We start from the raw sequence: 17,341 nt of genomic DNA, 5'->3' as shown, positions 1-17,341 counted from the left end.
TCCTTCCCCGTCCAGTTCCCTGACTCACTTTGAACCAATTACATCAGAACAGTTAGCTGATGTAGTCTCTAAGATGAAGTGTTCCAGTTACAAGCTGGATATTCTATCTCCATGCCTTCTTAAATAAGTTTTTATGACTTAAAATAAGTTTTTATTATCAGTTCCAGTGTGACAGCTATAATTAACAGCTCATTAGCAAGTGGAGTTGTTCCAATTTGTTTTAAACATGCAATTCTACATCATTTGTTACAAAAACTTTTTTTGGATCCTGCAATACACAACAATTACAGACCAATCTCCAAAATGCCTTTTATTTCCAAGATTTTGGAGAGAGTTGTTTATTCGCAGCTCTACTCCTATCTAAATACATTTAACATTTTAGATACTTTTCAGTCTGGTTTCAGACCTTTGCACAGCTCTGAATCTGCATTGCCACTGAAAGTCACTAATGATATTTTACTTTCCACGGATTCAGGTTCACCTGTCATCTTAGTTTTATTTAGTTGTGTAGTTAGTTGTTTGTTGTGTATTTAGTTGTGTAGTCTCATGTGGTTTTGTGTTTTTCCTATGTTGTTTTTATGTAGCACCATGGTCCTGGATGAACGTTGTCTCGTTTCGCTGTTTACTGTACTAACTGTATATGGTTGAAACAACAATAAAAACCACTTGACTTGACTATTAGATCTCAGTGCTGCGTTTGTGTAACGTTAGTGTGGGAAGCAGGAGCAGGCAGACAGGTGGATCAGATCCAAACGCAGTTTATTAAGGGAATAACTAAATAAACAAACACAGGAGCAAATCAAAGGTCCACAATGGGAAAAAGCTAACTAAGGTGGAGGAACATGAACAAAGAACAAAGGCGTGGGTAAGCAAACCAAGGTGGAGAAACAAGAACAGAGAACGAAGGCGAAGGTAACCAGCACAGACATGGGCGACGAACAGAGAACGTCAACGCACGACAACGGGAAGGGAAAACAGCGGGGTTTAAATAAAGAGGCACGGTAATGACAAAATGACAGACAGGTGCGGACAATAACACGCAGACAGGGCCGGAAACGACGGGAAGAAGGGAAGTGTAGTTTTCACAGAGACAGTGAAACACGGGCGGACAACAAGGAAGACATGACAGGGAGCGTGAGCGGACAACAAGGGAGCGTGACATGGAAAGTGACTAGTGATGGGTGAAACGGAAAACACGGGGCGGACAACACGAGACACGGTGCAGACGACACGGAACATGGTGCAGATGATGCGAAACACGGTGCAGATGACGCGAAACATGGTGCGGGTGACACGAAACCGTGACAGTTTGACACGAAACCGTGACAGTTTGACACAATCAACCATAATATTCTCCTCAATCGTCTAGAATATATGGTTGGCATCCAGGGGATGACCCTCCAGTGGTTTTCCTCCTCTTTAAAAGAAAGGACGTTCTCTGTTAATTTAGATTATTTTTATTCGGCTCAATTACAGTGTAGTGTCCCTCAACTGTCAATCTTAGGACCACTGTTATTTTCACTGTATATCCTTCCTCTGAGCTCTATTTTCAATGTACAGCATATCTTATCACTGTTATGCTGATGATTCCCAATTTTATTTCCCAGTGAGTGTAGGCAAGAATTGTTAATCTGAGAACGACCTAAAATGCTTCAAAGAGATTAAACATTGGCTGGCTAACAATTTCTTACAATTAAATGAAAGCAAAACCAAAGTTCTTATATTAGCTTCCTCCATGTCCTCCTTACCTGGCCTGGTTGCCCAGTTAGGCCCTCTGTCGCCGAATGTACAAGATCATGTGAGGAGTCTTGGAGTGATTTATCAGTGTTGTTATCAAGGGTAGCTTTTTTCACCTTAGAATACCTAAAATAAAACATTTTCTTTCCTACTGTGGAATATTTTTATCAAGTTAAGTATACATTAATCAAGTATAATCAGTGCCATTTTATTCTACAATTATTTCTGATGGTCAAGTATGTATTTTACTTTGTGTGTGTGTGTGTGTGTGTGTGTGTGTGTGTGTGTGTGTGTGTGTGTGTGTGTGTGTGTGTGTGTGAGAGTATAGAGGCCTGTGAAAATTAGGCCCCTCAGAATGCAATGCGTGACCACTTATGGTACTCATATATGGTAAACTTGAGTCTCATGGTTTGACACTAGAGAAAATATGTGATAAGGCCCTTTAAAGAGGTTCCAGATGTTCCCTTCTTAAAAATAACAGACTGAAGACACAGAACAAAATTTATGGAAGGTTTTAGCCACGCCTTGTTAGACCTATGTAAGCGAGTGCAAACTCAAGACACATCAGTTGTTCTGCAGGTAACTTGGCTTTATTGTCTGATAATAAAGTCTATTCTTCTGAAATCAAAAACTCCAAGTTTTTGAGAGTGAGTTTTTCACAAATTGGGCAGAAACCACAACACCATCAAGACTGGTAAATTGTGATCCACTCACTTATCACATCTAGGTTGCACTATTGCAACTCATTGTACATTGGTCTGCCCCAAACTGTGTTATTCCGCCTACAGCTTGTTCAAAACACAGCAGCTAGGCTTTTAACAGGGTCAAGAAAGAGGGACCACATTTCCCTGGTTTTAGCATCTCTACACTGGCTTCCGGTGAAATTCAGGGTTGATTTTTAAATTCTGATTTTTGTCTACAAGGTACTAGCTGGTCTTGCGCCTTAATATATCACTAACCTTCTACAGCCCTGCTCCCCCCACCAGAGTGCTTAGGTCTTCTGATCAGCGTCTATTGAAGGTTCCTCATTGCCGTTATAAATCTATGCATGACCGTGCCTTTTCTGTGATAGGTCAAGTCAAGTCAAGTCAAGTGGTTTTTATTGTCGTTTCAAATATATACAGTTAGTACAGTACACAGCAAAACGAGACAACGTTCCTCCAGGACCATGGTGCTACATAAAAACAACAAAGGACCAACACAGGACCACATGAGACAACACAACGAAATAAAATACCTATATAAAAAACCTATATATACCTATATAAAGTGCACGTGCAAACATGTGCAAAAAGTACGGGACAGTACAACAAATTTCTGACAATGAATAGGACAATAGACAGTGCAGCACCGACCAGTACTCAGTAGTGCAAAAAGATGATAGGTCCTTATCTATGGAATAATCTCCCTTTACATGTGAGACCAGCTTCATTATTAGCCATTTTTAAATCTTCTTTGAAAATGTATTTTTAATCTGTGGATAAATATATGATGTTGTATTTAAATGTATTTATTTTTGTATTATGTTTTATATATTTAAATCCATCTGTTTTTATATATTTTGTTTGTTTGATCTGTAAAGCACTTTGGGCCAACTTCTGTTGTTTTTAAATGTGCTCTATACACTCACCTAAAGGATTATTAGGAACACCATACTAATACTGTGTTTGACCTCCTTTCGCCTTCAGAACCGCCTTAATGCTACGTGGAATTGATTCAACAAGGTGCTGAAAGCATTCTTTAGAAATGTTGGCCCATATTGATAGGATAGCATCTTGCAGTTGATGGAGATTTGTGAGATGCACATCCAGGGCACGAAGCTCCCGTTCCACCACATCCCAAAGATGCTCTATTGGGTTGAGATCTGGTGACTGTGGGGGCCATTTTAGTACAGTGAACTCATTGTCATGTTCAAGAAACCAATTTGAAATGATTTGAGCTTTGTGACATGGTGCATTATCCTGCTGGAAGTAGCCATCAGAGGATGGGTACATGGTGGCCATAAAGGGATGGACATGGTCAGACACAATGCTCAGGTAGGCCGTGGCATTTAAACGATGCCCCAATTGGCACAAAGGGGCCTAAAGTGTGACAAGAAAACATCCCCCACACCATTACACCACCACCACTAGCCTGCACAGTGGTAACAAGGCATGATGGATCCATGTTCTCATTCTGTTCACGCCAAATTCTGACTCTACCATCTGAATGTCTCAACAGAAATTGAGACTCATCAGACCAGGCAACATTTTTCCAGTCTTCAACTGTCCAATTTTGGTGAGCTCTTGCAAATTGTAGCCTCTTTTTCCTATTTGTATTGGAGATGAGTGGTACCCGGTGGGGTCTTCTGCTGTTGTAGCCCATCCGCCTCAAGGTTGTGCGTGCTGTGGCTTCACAAATGCTTTGCTGCAAACCTTGGTTGTAACGAGTGGTTATTTCAGGCAAAGTTGCTCTTCTATCAGCTTGAATCAGTCGGCCCATTCTCCTCTGACCTCTAGCATCAACAAGGCATTTTCACCCACAGGACTGCCGCATACTGGATGTTTTTCCCTTTTCACACCATTCTTTGTATACCCTAGAAATGGTTGTGCGTGAAAATCCCAGTAACTGAGCAGATTGTGAAATACTCAGACCGGCCCGTCTGGCACCAACAACCATGCCACGCTCAAAATTGCTTAAATCACTTTTCTTTCCCATTCTGACATTCAGTTTGGAGTTCAGGAGATTGTCTTGACCAGGACCACACCCCTAAATGCATTGAAGCAACTGCCATGTGATTGGTTGATTAGATAATTGCATTAATGTGAAATTGAACAGGTGTTCCTAATAATCCTTTAGGTGAGTGTAAATGAAGGTTGACTTGACTTGATAACAAAGGCAGTTTTAATTATAGTTTTTAAATGTTTAGGCTACTTTATTTCTATTACAAAATGCTAGTTTGTTTGATAGGAACCATAAGTGAATGTTTGATGTATGAATGTGTGTAATTTATGTTGTAGAACGTCTCAGGTTACTTAACTGAAACCCCTGTTCCCTGATAAAAGTGGAACGAGATGCTGCGATGATTTAGCGATTTGGGAACAACTTTAGGTGTGACAAGCTGTGAATAAGTGTGTGACACATCAATGAAATTGAATAGAATTTATAGCCTCTGCTGATGACATCATTGGATGCACCTGTAGCAGGGCTATAAATAGATGCATCACAGGTGCATCGTCAGGTATTTTGTCTGAAGAACAGTCCTGGGGCATCCCAGTGTGGCAATAAAGCGCAGCATCTCGTTCCGCTTTTATCAGGGAACAGGGGTTACAGTTAAGTAACCCGAGACATTCCCTATCAAAAAGCTACACTTTGGTGCTGTGCTGATTTAGCGCTTTGGGAACGAGAATACCCACGCCACCGCACTGTGGATGTCCGGACCACTTACGGTTGTGTAGTTGTGCTCACAAGAGTGCAAGAGGTCTCAGACATGAGCTTGTGATGTTGACTCAATGACATAAGAGCCCGAAGTGGCTTGAACATCCAAACTATAAAATCTTTTGAATGTGTGCGGAGAGGACCAGCCTGCTGCATCACAAACATGCTGCAGAGGGACACCTCTAGTCAAGACTGTAGAGGAGGCGATCCCTCTGGTAGAGTGGGCCCTGATACCTACTGGAAAAGCTTGACCGCCTACCTCTTAGGCCAGGGCAATAGCGTCCCTCACCCAATGCGACATAGTCTGCTTGGTGGCGGCCGCTCCCCTGTTATGGCCCCCATGGTGAACAAATAGTTGCCCTGACTTACGCCACTGGCTAGTGCAGTGGACAGAAGTTTGAAGGGCACGGACTGGACAAAGTCTGTGAAGTATTTCCTGCTCCAGCATTGTAAACGGCAGTCGAGAAAGGAACTTTAGGCAGGTAGTCAGGATGAGGGTGAAAAATTGCTTTAGACATTCCTGGGGCAAAATCTAAGCAGGCTGGCAAGACAAGACAGACCCTGTAGATCCCCAATTCTTTTTAGAGAAGTAATTGCCATAAGAAAAACCCACTTGAGAATCAGAAGTTTATCAGATGCTGACTCTAGAGGTTTGAAGGGGGTCTCAACCAGACCCTCAAGGACTATTAACTTGTCCTATGAAGTGATCCTAGTCCTAGCAGGAGGTCTCAGTCGAATGTCTCCACAAACGAAGCAAGTGAGCAGAGGACGTCTCCCCAATGGCACCCCATCAATCCAGGCGTGGCAAGCCGATAGAGCTGCCACGTAAACCCTGAGAGTGGCAGGCATGTGCCTGCTGACAATTTTTCCTGCAGAAAGTCCAGAACTGAAGCTATCTGGCAGTTAATTGGATCTGCTTTATGTGCACTGCACCATCTTTCACCATCTTTCCCATTTATTGGCATAACTTCTTCTAGTAGAGGGAGCCCTAGCACTTAGAATGGTCTCGATAACTTCAGGTGAAAACCCAGCGTCCCTCAGTTGGTACCCTTCAGGGGCCAAACATGAAGGTTCCACAGCTCGGGCCAGGGATGAAATATTGTCCCCTGCACCTGGGACAGAAGGTCCCTCCTGTCCAGAATCACCCAAGGCAAGCCGTCGAGAAGAGACATTATCACCAGGAACCATACCCTGTTCGGCCAAAGCGGCGTTATTAGTAGGAGGCAAGACCCTTGCTGGCAAACTCTGGCTAAGACTCCCAGGAGCAGAGAAACCGGAGGAAACGCATACAGGCGCATTCTGGGCCATGTATGTGCCATCGCGTCCAGACCCAGGGGGGCTGGATAAATCAGAGAGAAATAGAGGGGACATTGCGCTGTCTGTCGGGAGGTGAAGAGGTCCACTTCCGCTCTGTAAAATCTCACCCAGATTTGTTCCACTACCTCGGGGTGGAGTTTCCACTCCCCCGTCGGTATTTTCTGTCTGGACAGTAAATCTGCTCCCACATTCAGGCATCCAGGGATATAAACTGCTCTGATTGACAGGAGCTTGCCCTGGGCCCAAAGGAGAATCTGCTGTGCCAGTCTGTTGAGCTGGCGTGAATGTAGACCTCCTTGATGGTTTATGTAAGAGACTACTGCTGTGTTGTCCATCCACACCAGGACATGGCAGCCTCTCAAATACTGGAGGAAGTATTTCAGAGCCAGAAATACCACCATCAACTCGAGGCAGTCGATCTGATGACCCTCCCATTCCCCTTGAGCTGGACGACCACTTAAGACCGCACCCCAACCCGTCAGAGTGGCATCTGTCATTAGCATTTTGCGACAGTAAGACGCACCTAGAGTGGGACCCAAAGTGAGGAACTGGGGTCTGAATCACAATTGTGTCTGCATCATGATCGAATTCCATACAACGCCCAGATAGGTAATTTCCTGATTGGGAGAGAGAGAATGCTTTTTTTGATGTTGAGACTCAGACCCAGAGAAACCAGATGAGCTAAGATGATATCCCTGTGCTGAACTGCCAGTTCTTGTGACTGTACAAGTATCAGCCAGTGGTCTATGTTATTCAGAATGCAGATGCCCCGGAGTCGCAAAGGAGCCAGTGCTGCATCCATGCATTTCGTGAATGTGCAGGGTGATAGGGCTAGGCCGAATGGAAGAAACCGATATTGGAAAGCTTCGCCCCTGAATGCTAACCTCAGGAACTTCCTGTGTTGTGGCAGAATTTCTATATGTAAATATGGGTCCATGAGATCGATCGTGACCAACCAATCGTTGAATCGCCATTGAAACGCAGAGGATGGCGATCAAATTTAATTCTGTAGCCTTTTTCTACTGTTCTTAGAACCCACATAGAAACACCTGGCAGTAGCTTCTGCGATGCCAGGTTCTCTGAGATGGGTATACATTTTGACACTTCCTGTTGAGGGATGTTGAGTATTCCGTGTCCTGGACTAAGGCAGGAAGCAACCGAACACCAAACATTTTGCTGGAAACCTCTAACTCCCGAAACACCAGAGGTGGCAGGAATGGAGAGGTTTCATGGGGGTATCGGGAAGGTACGGGTGAATGCTTCACGCGCCCCTACCCAAGGAGGGCTACTCCCATAAGGCTGGGCGCAAGACCGTCAGGGTTTTTTCTTCTTAGAAATGACTGCCCTGAGGTCTTGCTTTGGGTGCTGCTGAGGACGACGAGCCGGCCCCCAGTCTCTACGAGGGGGAGCACGACTCGCCACACTTTGTTTTTGAGCCTCCCTTCTAGAAGGACTGGGGTGGGGCTGGGTGGCCGACAGCCCCTCCCCCTGAGTGCGGCGAGGAAGGAATTGCCCCAAGGCTTCCTCATGACTCTTTGCCTCCTGGCACCTGGTGATAACTACATTCATAGCATCACCAATAAGACAGAAGGCAAAACCGGGACATCGAGAAGGAAAACTTTGTGCTTATCTCCGATGCCCGACAGGTTGAGCCATATGTGTCAGACAAAGACAGGCGTGGAGAGACAGATCCATGGCTCGACGAAGCTCAGAGAAAGCCTCTTCGTCGACCGTGGTGCCCGCACTCAGGTCCTTCAACAGATCAGCCTGGTACGCCTGTAACACTGCCATAGTGTGCAGGGCAGCACCAGCCTGACCTGCTGCCTGAAAAGCCTTCCCCACAAGTGTGGAGGGGTCCTGCACGGCTTTGTGGGGAGAGTGGGTCTCTTGTGATGATGCTGAGCCAGGCGAGAGATAACCCGCAAATGTCTCTTCTTCCGGCGGAATCACTGAATACCCCACTGAATACCCCTGTCTATTGCCTCGGCACCCACGATAGTCGAATATGATGACGTCGAGGGAACGAAGACATGGGAAGTATAAGGTTTCCTCCATGACGAGCTCTCTCATTCATGGAGGAATTATACTTCCCATGTCTTTGTTCCCTCGACGTCATCATATTCGACTATCGTGGGTGCCGAGGCATCAAAGAAAGAAGGGACTGATATAGCGTTCCCTTCCTTTTTTTTTTTGGCCACCAGACAGAAATATGTCTTTTAGTTTGGAGCATTTGGGGGTCTCTTGTTTTTGTGGCCAGTCTAACACAGCCCGAGTAACCACCTCGAACCAAAGAGGCGCCGAAGCATGCTTCAGGCTTACAAGAACGATTAGCTGGATCTGAGGAGAGAGCGAGCAATAGGGACGGACCCGTCTCACGCTCCTCAGCCAGATCTACGTGAGAGCCCCACGATGAAGGTGGATCTTGGATGTAAGCGAGACGAGTGTGAAGCAAGCTTGCACCCGCCCTGCCCCAACGCAAGAGCAGCATGCTCTTCCCCCAAACACACAAAACAAAACTGGAGTGTGTCCATTTCAGACATAGAGCGTAAACATGGGAACACACACCGTTGCTTTGTTTATCAGTCTTTCTTTTTCTTCTTTTTTTTAAAGAAAAGAGAAAGAGAAAGGTTTCTGCGCACTGCCTAACAATTCTAACTCCTAACAGAGGAAAGTAGAAAGTTCTGACAGTCAAGAAGCACAATACACAGAATGATCTGAAGACAAAAGAACTGACGATGCATCTGTGATGCATCTATTTATAGCCCTGCTACAGGTGCATCCAATGATGTCATCAGTAGAGGCTATACATTTTAATTAATTTAATTGACGTGTTGCACACATATTCACAGCTGGTCACACCTAAAGTTGTTCCCAAAGCGCTAAATCAGCACAGCATCAAAGTGTAGCTTTTTGATAGGGAACAAACTATCCACGTATCATCAAGTAATGTTCACCACAGGCCTTATTTTTACTTATAAATAAAAACTGCCATTATAAAAACCCATATGGAAATACCAAGAGAACCAATGGGGAATTTCCTTTCAGGTGTTTAGGCTACAGCCAGAACAGCTCTATACCCCCTTTAAGGCACGATCACATTTACAGTTCAGTGAAAATCCATGGGAAGAAATACAGTCATCTCAATTTGAATTCACACGATCATGAATTTCGCGCAATGAACCAGTGGTGAAGAATTTCCCCTCGCGGAATTTGCTTGGAGTTTCAGTTTGATGAACTATGACAGGCGAAGTTACTGCAAATTTACCTTTCGCTGTGCAAAGGTAAATGTGGTGGCGTCTTAAGGCCTTGGCACACTTCATACGAAATAGAAGGGTGAATGAGTATAATGTCATTTAGAACTAAATCTGGCCAAAAAGAATGTGTTTTATTTTGTTGTTTTGTTGCTTCTACACAGCTCGTCAGGGCAAACTTTCAGGAAAACTTCTTAACGGTCACTAAACACCTCCTCACTGTCATTGGTTTACATCATAGGTAGGCATTACCTAGATCTCCATATACTTTGAGGCTGACAGCTAATTCCCATTCAGTCAGTTAAGATCAGTAAACATAAATACTACGGCTTGTAGAGCTATTTGCGAGCTGCTGCAATCATACCTACATCTGTTCGATCATTCACGTAGAGGCATTTTCCTAGGGCATGACCTGCATTTTTTTATTAGTCTACAAAAGGAATCAAATCTACTTAAACACTTTAAATTGCCCATTCACTCTTTTGTTATACAGTGCTTCAATCATGTGCCATCTGCAACCAAAGCCATTCACACATCTGATCAAAGTAAGATATGTTTATCATTATAATACATTGTCTGTATTCTGGCCATTAACACGGTTTTATACACTCTTTTTTTGGAGTGGTATCAGTGTCATCATAAATTACAATAACAGAGTGTAATTGAGGCATATTATAGCCACGTTAGCGCATTAGCTCCATGAATTCAGAAAATAAACAGGCAAATTACACATTATCTACTGCATATATAGTATTATACTTTAAGTCATCATAGAGTAGTTAAAACCGCTTCTTTTTCTGATCTCTTGTGTGAATTCTACTTATAGAATAAAGTAATTAATAACACATTTTAATGTCATTTTAGTTGATATTTGACATGTAGTCTTGAGCTTCTTCATATTTAAATGTACATCTAAACGCCTCCCCCTGTGGCATGGTCGGTGTCTGAATGTTCGCAAACAGTAAGTCGCTGCTCAGCTGTTTTGAACTTCTTTTTACATTTACATTTATTCATTTGGTAGACGCTTTTATCCAAAGTGACTTACAAAAGAGGAAAACATAAATTAATCATCTTAAGGAGACAGTGGTATGAAAAGTTACTACAAAGTTTCAACAGCATCAGAATCGTATTCAAAACAGATGAAAGCCCAATAAGAATACTTATTTTTATTATTTTGTGACTGGTAAAGTGCTCATAGAAAAGATGTGTTTTGAGTCATTTTTTTTAAGACAGAGAGTGAGTAAGCTTCATGGATTGAGTTGGGAAGGTCATTCCACCAACGTGTTATGATGAAACTGAAAGTCCGGGAAAGTGCTTTGGTGCCTCTTTGTGTTGGCATGACAAGGCTAAGTTCCTTAGTTGACCGCATGCTTCTGGTGGGTGTGTAGTTCTGCAGAAATGGAAGTGCAACGTAGTGCAGCGTAGTTCTAGCGGGAAGACTAGCAGCTGTACATCATCACTTCATTAGCGGGGTAATTCCTAGCCAGTCGCATTGGAAGCCATTGCTTTATAAGTCTGCTCACAATCTATCACATTGCTGTTTCAGTGCACTAAAACACAGGCAACTAGACGCGCTTCAACGTCTCCAGGCCACTTCATCTCAACTTCTGCCAACATCAAACCCATGGGGAGTAAACAACCAGCAAACATATCTCATTCACTCAGGAGATCTCTCCCAATCGCATTGCACGACCCGGCGCGGAAGGAGCGTGCAACCCGCGAATCCTGCAAAATCATCGGCTAGTCATTTTCATATCCATCAAATGCATTCAGATCTAGTCATGGGTCTAGATCTTCTGTTGCCATGCAACCTGTTCATCACAAATTTGCAACGTTGCCTGTTCATCATAACGCATTTGCGTCAATATCAAAAGCCAGTATTTCACGTCAACAGCGCATTCACTCATAGTATGGCAGACAATCGCGTAATCTCATGAAGGCAACCTGGTCAAGGTTCATTCACTTGTCATTCACAGTCTGCATGCCTGAGCGTTCCCCATCGGGGAATTAAGATAATTATTCAGGCATATCATCATGTACAGTCAACGCTTATCATACGGGCTCTCATTACTTCATTCAGTAAGATTCCCCCATTTTGTTGCCGCCTTCGCCCAAATCACGTAACGGGTGCGTTCCAATCCAATTCATCCTCCCTATGCCCTACTCACTAGGAAGACCGAGCCCATGATGTGAGCATTCCGAGGGAGCATGACATCACAGTTTCACCTGATGATGTGTGCCCCCCTTTTCCCGAGCACAAACCATTCAAATTACATACCCAACTTAAATGGCTGTATCTACTGGTTCCCCTGGAGTATGGACACAGTTGTAGTATCTTTTGAAAGAAGATACTTCGGGCTTCACTTCTCAAGTTTCAGAATTAATATATGTTGTTATTTTAAAGAAGAAAAAAAAAAATCATATAAAAGATAATATACAGTTTTACAACAGGTAAGACAACAGTGTTTACGACAGAATGCTGCTCCGGTTGCATAGTCTGTCGAAGAACGATGAAGTGTAATTCTTCCAGGTGAGATCTCATGTAAACATGGAGAACATATCAAGATTTATAATTGTGTACAAAAGTGCTACTGAATGTTATAGAATGAATTCTGTCACGGACAATTGACCCAAGCAGGCTGAACTGGATTCATCTGGCGATCGCTATTTCATAAGGTATGAAGTCCCGTTTTTGATATTGCATGTTGCCATCCGCACTTCCGGCACAAATAAACAAATTGCTGTTTCTGGAGGACTGTTATCATGCAACAGAGATTGGATATCAACGTCGAACACTTAGACCTTCGAAAAGACATATAATCTGTTATCATTAATCGCATATTCATGCATGCATATATCAGAATACAAATCTATTAAATGTAAGCAGAGTGACTTCACTCCCGAGCGCAAACAAATACGTATCAACGGGTTAATATAGCCTTCACCAAGCCTTGTGAAAGAATTTACTTCGTTCAGTACAACATTCAATGAGGTTCCCAGAGCGCCTCCAAGGGCGAATTTATGCGATCCATAAAACGCAGCATTTTCTTACTCCAGACGTACTTCCATGTTTTCATCACTAGCACCACCGTTGCGGCGTGCCTCTGACACCTAGAGGTAGGCTCCGCACCGCTTCCCCTATTCTTCAGATTATCTACCACCAGCGTAAGGTATTTTGCTATGATCAGGACATACAGCGAGTAATTCCCATCTCATGGCATACTTTCATTTTATTATCATTCAGGCTTCATCAAAGAGCAGAAATTCATTGACATGTCTTCACAAATCATTCACTCATCGTGGTCAGACCACTACAGCAACAACTAATCCAAACCAATATGATTGACAGCGTAAATGCCGGAATCCAGCCATACATGTTTAGGCGTGCGTGTACCTGGTCTCTGAAATATGTCAGAGACAATGGTAACTTGGCACAGCAGCTGTCGAATCAGCTATCAAGCACATTCGGAAGGAGATTTGCAAATATTCACAAAATATAAAGTGCGATACTGCATCTTCAGGTCGTAAAGGTGGGACATGAACAGCCGGAACTGATCCATGCTCGAGAATCACATTCTGAAGATCCCGATTCATATCAACACACATTCACAAAGCAGTCTCGTGCAAGATGATTTGCACAAACGTGCACACATTCTTGTATGTTTTGGGGCACACCTCCTTCAAAAACTAAACTGCCCACTGCATCTTCAGGGCTCTATGCCGGGAGTACATGAAGACTCTCATGTTCCTTTTACAGCCAACAACTAAAATCAAGAAGCTGAGACATTTTTCTTCTCACCTTATTTGCTCCAGCTCGAGGAATAATAGGGAGGAGAGCGAGAGAGAGGAGAGAAAAAAAAAAAAAAAACACACAACGAGCCACGTCTCTAGAATTCTAGACATCACACACATTCTCTAACCATGCAAGCTTCCCCCCTAAAGAAACATGACAGGATCAGGTCTATTTTCACGTCATTCCCTGGTCCGTTTGGGTCTCCTAACGCAATCTCCATCCCCATCAGTCCACCTCAATTTTGCCGTGCTTATCAGCATGGCCACTCCGCCATTTTTTCCGCCTCCTCACACTAGCTCATTCCATAGACGGCCTCTCCTACACACCAATCGATACATTTCCGGATGACACGCCCCTATTTCTCGGACATGCCTCCATCCATAGGATTCAGGGGTTGCCGTCTAGGGCCATGGGTCACAGGGGAATGGCCAGAATGATACTTTCTTCAATATAGCTTCCTACGCTCCAGACACTCTCTTCATAAGTATTCCCATTGCTAGATATTCCATAATTGAATGTACTTAACAAATGTTCTCGACCTACAATCCCAGTCTCGATGCGGCTCAGCGGAGGGAAGAAAGAAATGACACCGAGACCCAAGCTTCAAATCCTTCCTTGCCATTCGTACAGCACTTCATCATACGGTCCAGCAAACAACCTTCCCCTCTACCCTCCAATTAAATGGTTCTTTACCCTATATGGGGTAAAATATATGTTCGAGTTCAGAAATAGGAAATACACTCGCAGAACCACTGCAGCCAAGTTCTGCGAGGACACAGCAAGCTACATCTATAAAAGAAGTTTAAAATGGGCCTTTCTTACTCCACACCCATCATCACGGCCAGCGTCATATGGGTCCCCCCCAGAAAGTCAAACACATCGTAGTCATGCGACAATTCCACAGTCGTTACTACAATCAATAAAGTCTGGCCCTCCTCGGACCATCATGTCCCCTATGTGACGTCTGACATGGCAGAGCATTTCCTGTAACTTCATCATCCCAGCTAGACACATTCCCGGGTTTTTCAACTTCCCTCCCTTCGCAGGAGTTCCACAGACCAGCTCGACGGGCACCCTTCGAGGTATACTGTAATCTATTATGAAGACGCTCGGCCGCTGCTCTCCCCAATCGTACCTGAAATAGTCAACTTGACCCAAATCATCAAACAAGCTCAACTCTCCATCAGCCATAAGTTCTCATGCATATCTGGTGGTGGTCGGTGGCTCTTCCCCAGCTCATCCTTACCTACACAATGATTCAATTCAAGCAAGCTCACCATTCGCAAGGACAGTACATAACTATGTCCCCCCCTCCCCTCGCCGGGCTTCCATAATCTCAAGCACAGTTCCGTCGCATAGGGATTGCACCGTAACGAGATGGCTTCCAACAAGGTATGGCACGACAACATCGTCATTATCGTATGGCGTTATGTATGCGTTCACTCTGACAAAGATAACCATCAAACAACTTTCCCTCGTCGGAGGGTTTTCATATCAAATGTTTTCTTTCAACAAAGGGATTGCACGCAACATCATCATTATCATACAGCCCCATGCATGCCATAACCCCGGCAGGTTATATTTAAAAAAAAAAAAACATTTTATCGCTACTTTCGGAGGGTTTCATAGTTTTCATATCAAATGTCTTTCAAACGAAGGGACTGCACGCAACGTTGCCATTATCATATGGCTTTATACACGTTGCCCACCTTCGGCAAAGATACCCCAAACAACTTTCCACAGGCAGCCAGTGGAGAGAGACAAAGCGTGGTGTTGCATGTGCTCTCTTTGGTTCATTCTGGATCATTTGCAGAGGTGTAATTGCACATGCAGGGAGGCCTGCAATAAGAGAGTTACAGTAGTCCAGCCTAGTTATGACAAGTGACTGAACAAGCAGTAGTGTGGCATGTTCAGAGAGGAAGGGTCTTATCTTCCTGATATTGTAGAGTGTAAATCTACATGATCTTGCAGTCTTTGAGATGTAGTCTGTGAAATTTAGCTTGTTATTGATGATTACCCCTAGATTTCTGACCGTTTTGGAAGGTGATACTGTAGTTGTACCCAGCTGCACGGTGATGTTGTGTTCAACAGCAGGGTTGGCTGGAAAGACAAGGAATTCGGTCTTGGCTGGGTTGAGTTGCAGGTGGTGTTCCTTCATCCAGGCCGAGATGTCTGCCAGGCAGGCAGCAATTTGAGCAGTCACTTTGGTGTCGTTGGGCTGGTAAGACAAGTAGAGTTGCGTGTTATAGCTGTAGCAGTGGTAAGATAAACCATGTGACTGAATGATGGGTCCCAGTGATGTTGTGTATATAGAGAAGAGAAGTGGTCCAAGCACTGATCCCTGAGGTACCCCAGTTAGTAATTTATGTTTTTACCTCTGAACAAATAATGAAGCACAACTTGTAAGTGTGCTGGGGCCTTTAGTCTGCACAGTGTTGGTTGTTGTATGCAGCCAATAAAACAAACATATATCATGGCATGAAAAAGGAACTCTGATGTAGATTTAAATTTATCCAGAACCAAAGCCTAAAACATAAGCTTATCTAAAACTTTAACACAATTATTTTGCTTCCTTGACTTGAGTTATTGTTTAGGCTCATTTGAAGGGCCTCTTCATCAAGGTGTAGATCCCTGCTCCATTTCTTCACAATAATGTGCTCCATTACAGCACTGTAGTATCCAATCAGTCTTTGCTGCTGAATGACACACAGTGCAACTTATCTACTCCATCCTGCTACTCTATCAGGACAATCAGCCATCCACACACACACAACACCTCCTTTAAGCCCTTAGTGAGGGAGGTAAAGAGACAGATAGAGGGGGTTAACGGCAGCAAGAAGGAAAAAAAATAAATGCTATCTATCTATCTGTCTGTCTGTCTGTCTATCTATCTATCTGTCTGTCTGGCTGGGGAATATATTGAAGAGATGAATAAAGACTGACATACATTGATCTGGTGTAACAATTAATGAATGGATGATACTGAGATTTAGCTTTATGTGTGTGTTTGGCTGATAAAGTTGTGCATACATGTGGTTTTAGGTTTGTACTGTGATAGTAGAATCAGTGGGCATATTTTGCTGTTGCAGCTTGGCTCTCTGCCCTACAACAAAATCACTGTGTCTGCATCTCTCCAACTGTTTGTGAATGTGTGGATATATGTGTGTGACATGATGTGTGCCAAATTTATTTATTGTATCAGAGATTTACAGCTTCAACATTAGATATTCACATTTTTTTCTCAGAATAGTTCCAAAAGTTCTGAACAAACATAATAATTTTGTACCTTAGAGTAATGCAGTGAATGACAGAACACAAACAGATGCATACTTTGCTCTTGTTTACCACATTGTATCTAAATGTATTCCCTTTCATCTGCCATCCATTCTCACTTTTTGAATTTGCTGCGAATGTTGGTAAGCTCAGATGAAATTTGATTAATTTTTTCACTGGGGAATGAACTGTCATTGCAACTGAACCTCACAGACATGCGCTGACACAGACAATATGAGAGTGAATGGATGCTGCCTTTTCCTCCTTATGTCTGTGTGTGGCTCAAAAGCAGAATGAGACAGAGGCAGCCAAATTTATTTTTTTAATTTTTTATTTAACCTTTATTTATCCAGGTAAGCTGTTTGAGAACCACTTCTCATTTACAAACATGACCTGGCCAAGAGGCTACAGGAATAAATAAGAACATACTGTACAGCTGTACATAGTCAAACACATAACACATAGAACAAGCAACTAAATAAAAAAAGATAGACAACAAAGGAGAAAAGAAAAGGAATAGAGTGCTTAAATATGTGTGTAAAAGTTGGTTCAT

At 43.4% G+C, this 17,341-nt stretch overlaps 1 protein-coding gene across 1 annotated transcript in view; it reads left to right on the top strand.

Annotated features, from left to right (window-relative positions):
* The window catches only part of asic2 (acid-sensing (proton-gated) ion channel 2), a 593,044-nt gene that overhangs the window by 119,556 nt on the left and 456,147 nt on the right, over positions 1-17,341 (top strand). The window lies entirely within an intron of this gene.

This window comes from Xyrauchen texanus, chromosome 12 (genome assembly GCF_025860055.1).
Source record: "Xyrauchen texanus isolate HMW12.3.18 chromosome 12, RBS_HiC_50CHRs, whole genome shotgun sequence".
Classification (NCBI taxonomy): Eukaryota; Metazoa; Chordata; class Actinopteri; order Cypriniformes; family Catostomidae; genus Xyrauchen; species Xyrauchen texanus.
Note: the sequence above shows the minus strand (reverse complement) of the source record. Positions and strands in the feature narration are given on the sequence as shown.